Source organism: Cololabis saira, chromosome 19 (assembly GCF_033807715.1).
Source record: "Cololabis saira isolate AMF1-May2022 chromosome 19, fColSai1.1, whole genome shotgun sequence".
In the NCBI taxonomy this organism is placed as follows: Eukaryota; Metazoa; Chordata; class Actinopteri; order Beloniformes; family Belonidae; genus Cololabis; species Cololabis saira.
This window is the reverse complement of record NC_084605.1, coordinates 16,387,232-16,391,568: the sequence shown is the minus strand read 5'-3', so window position 1 is coordinate 16,391,568 and position 4,337 is coordinate 16,387,232. Positions and strand designations below refer to the sequence as shown.

The window sequence follows — 4,337 nt, the reverse complement described above, 5'->3', positions numbered from 1 at the left end:
ACAATGAGGACCACCAGCTTGTACAGCATGTTGTGTATAATCTGTTTTAATGTGTGCAGAATAATTTCAGTCCCTCTGAAAGTCTTAACAGTCCTTCTGGGTAAGCTGTACCTGTCCAGTGGAGGTGCTGCTCTGTATCCCACCTCGCTGAAACATGACTCCACCTAACTCGCTGTGTTTACTTCTGCCTTCACAATGTACTATTATATTTGTTAATAAAAGACTTAAAAAACAAGGTTAATTGTGTATGTACGTGTTTGTGCGTAAAACATTAAAGGTATTATTGAACAATGTCTTTAGTTCTAGACTGACTAAAGATCAGCAATATTTGACCAATAATGATGAAACCATTACTGATATGAATTATGCGGTTAATAACTACAGCAGGTATTTTTGGAGTGTTGGACCTGAGCTGGCAGGACACTGGTCCTGGGTCAGCTGATGGATCAGTAGAAATCTGCTGGATGACAAGTTATTTAAGCAACAATTAATGAAAATAGGTGAGTGTCTGCATCCCCCAGGGGTCAGTGTTGGGTCCTAAACTCTATTGTACACAAATGAAATGAAAAGTCTCAAAAGTACTACAATTTGTTCTGTTTGCTGAAATATTTTGTCTGAAGGGGAGAATTTACAGCATCTTCTGGAGGAAATCACCTCAGAACTGAACAAATTAAAAAAAGTGGTTTGATATAAAGTATTACACATCACCTTCTCTGGTCACAACATTCCCCTCTCTTCATCTTTCACCAACCTTGGTGTCAAAATGGACCCCCAACTCTCCTTGAGTTCCATATAAATGACCTCTGCAACATCGCCAAACTCCATCCCACCCTCACCCTCCCAGATGCTGGTCCAGGCCTTTGTCTCCTCCAGACTGGACTACTGTAACACACTTCTCACCGGGATCCCCAGCAAGAGTCTCCAGAGGCTCCAGTACATCCAGAACTCTGCAGCTAGGATCCTGATGAGAGTGCGGAAACACAACCATATCACCCCCATTCTTCACTCACTCCTCTGGCTTCCTGTCTCCACCAGGATTGAATATAAGGTCTCCCTCCTCACTCACCAGAGTGTCCATGCAAATGCTCCCCCTACCTCAAAGAACTATTCTTCCCACAACCAACTACACGCTCCCTCCGCTCTTCTCACACTAACCGCCTTAATGTTCCCAGGACCAGATTCTGCACCCATGGGTGACGGGGCTTTTAGTGTCGCTGCCCCAAGTCTTAGGAATGCCCTCCCTGACAACCTAAGGGTACCACAAACTACGGACAATTTTAAAAGAGGACTAAAAACCTTTCTTTTTAGCAAAGCATTTTACCACTAAACAATGTTGTTGTTTTTTTCCCTAGTTGCTGTTTTTAATTTTTATTCTCTTTTTACCCATGTCTTGACTTTTTATCACTTTTATCTCTTATCTTGATGTTATTATTTCTGTTTCCTTTTTAATTATCAAACTATAGCAATTTGAGATTCTCAGGAATGTAAATTGCATTATAAATAAAATGTATTATTATTAAATTTGGACAAAGTTAATGTTGTTTGGAAATCGTAAGGGAACATAAAAGTGGTGATGGAGGGTGTACATGTGGACAGAGTTAATGAAGTTAAGTTTCTGGGTGTGATCTGCTGGAAACCTCACATCCATCGATCCCTTCATCCATCCATCTTCTCCACCTGCTGTATCCTTGCCGGTCACGGGGGTCTGCTGGAGCCTCCCAGCTCATCACAGGCGAGTGGCAGGTCCACCCCGGACAGGTCCATGTGGTATTTCAGTCCTTCAGCTAAATAATTATTGAAGAACAATGCTCACTCCGACCGTTGTGCTCACTTCAGAAAATAACCGTTTATAAATGTATAAATACATTTATAAATGCCTTATAAATTTATAAGGCAGGTTTACAGGACCACAAATACATAGGACTGTGTGTGTGTGTGTGTGTGTGTGTGTGTGTGTGTGTGTGTGTGTGTGTGTGTGTGTGTGTGTGTGTGTGTGTGTGTGTGTGTGTGTGTGAGAGAGAGAGAGAGAGAGAGAGAGAGAGAGAGAGAGAGAGAGAGAATAAAGGAATGAGAATAAAGGTGAATGAGAGACTGAAATGGTTGTTTGACTATAACCTGACTGGAAATTAAATGACTGATTCCAAAGACTCATTTGATTGCCTACGGACTCATTAAACCCATCTGCAAAATGAACCACGTTGCTGTCGTGTCAGAGGAGGATGTTGTCCAAGACTAGAGCAATACTGGACAACACTTCTCCTGCTCAGTCAGTGGAGCACGCTCACTGACTCAAAGTTTTCTATCAAAGTTTATTTAGACGGGACAATGCATATTAATGAACGCTACATTAAGCAGTGTAAATACAGAAATGCTAGTTTCCACTCACAGTCCCCACAGAAAACAAAAACAATTCAGTCAAACAATACAATCAAACAAGGGAACATAAAACATACATAATAGCAAAGTAGATTTAGCAGCATTTAAAAGCAGTATGGATGGTATCTAAAGTGACGAGTTTAAAGTGACTTGAGCTAAAAATGCATATTACAATAATGAAATACCAGCTATGGTAATATTATGGTACTGAGAGTATCCAAGTTGTGTGACATACCAAGTGCGTGTTGCATTTCACATTTCCCTGGTACGTACGAATTAAAACAGATAATTAACATTAAGACAAACTACACAAGTTTAAGCGTGGTTGTGATAACAGTGTTGTTCCTCCAATAGCCATGATTTAAAATGTTCGGTGAAAGAGGTCAGAGTCGGAAGTTCACGTATCGTGCTTGGTGTTGCATTCCAGGTGTGAGAGGCACGAACCGAACTCTGCACAACAGAGTACCTCCTCAAATCAGAATCAGAATCAGAATCATGTTTATTTGACCAAGTCAGGTCAAACTAGAGGGGGAATTTGACTCGGTTATTTTCACTCACTGTACAGTGAAATAAAGCTTTCTTACCAATGACTATCAATCTGCTCAACTCTGACAGAGTGTCTGTCCAGAATGCATGATTGATACCTGGACACTTCTTCTTCATGTAAATACCTGGACACGTTTCATAATTTCCAATATATGACCTATATCCAGTACATAATTACTGTAAGTAATCAGCATATTGTTCCGTTTTATGTCATTTTAATAGTTTTATTCAATTTTATATTTAATTTTGTTTTTATTCATATCTTCTATTTTATTTTTGTTTGTATTCAGATTAGAGCACCACAACACAACAGTGTCCTGAGAGAGATAAAGTGTTCTGACTCCCATTGAGGTTTCTCTTCTGTTTGCTTATTTAGCTTTTAGTAAATAGATCATATTCTGACGATTTTACATTTTTGAGTGTGTTCTTACTTTAGAGCATTTCTTAATACCCACTGGAGACATTTGTTCATAGAAAGTGGTGACCCGACTACATATGAACCCTTTAAATTCTAGTTTTTTGTTTGTTTGTTTTTCCTTTTTCTGTTTTTTTTTCTTCACTTTTCAGACACAAAATAAAAACGCTATTTTGGCATTTGGGGCAGACAACAGATGTAAAATATATGCATATAAGATGTGCGTGATGGATATAAATGTCTGATTCTGAATGTCAATAAAAAAATACATTTAAAAAAAAGAACATTTCAGATTCATCTGATCAACAGTCAAAACAATATTGGCATTAATAAATGATTCATTAAATACTTACCTGCTGTACTCTACTGCCCTTAACAACTTGTGCTTTTTATTATTTTACCTCTTTTCTTATCATTTTATTTCATTTTATTTGTTATTTACTGTTTAATTGTGTCTTGCTGCTTTTAATGTTCATGTAAACCACTTTTAATTACTTTGTGTTGAATTGTGCTAGATACAAAATAAACTTGCCTTGCCTTTCAGGCATAAGCTGTAAAATTTGGGACAACAAGTTTGGCCTCTAAGGCTTCTTGGTGGCAATGTTTTTATTCTTTATCTTTTCGTCTGAATAATCTGGTTGGAAGATCGCTAAATCCAAGTACACTAGTTTTTATCTCTAAAATACTTTTATTTTTTAAATGTGCGTACCGGAAGTGTTCTGGACATGCGCACGAGCGGACGCTGGACGCCTCGGGGCCGCGTCATCAGTGGGCGTGGCTACCGCGGTATCAGTGGGCGTGGCTACCGCGGCTGGGGAGCGCAGCATCAGCCGGGGAACATGCTGCGGCCGCTTCTCCTCTGGGGTAAGAGTTTCTTCTGTTTAACACTAAAATACCTTTACTTCTGTGTAAACCTCCACCTAAATGTCATGTAGGACAGTTACCGTGACGAGTTCCGAGAGTACGAGAAAGCGAGAAACACTTTTTAAACGTTATATTT

General features: G+C 39.2%; 1 pseudogene; it reads left to right on the top strand.

Annotated features, from left to right (window-relative positions):
• Positions 1-4,062: 4,062 nt before the first annotated feature.
• The window catches only part of LOC133419095 (zinc metalloproteinase-disintegrin-like BjussuMP-1), a 30,185-nt pseudogene continuing 29,910 nt past the window's right edge, over positions 4,063-4,337 (top strand).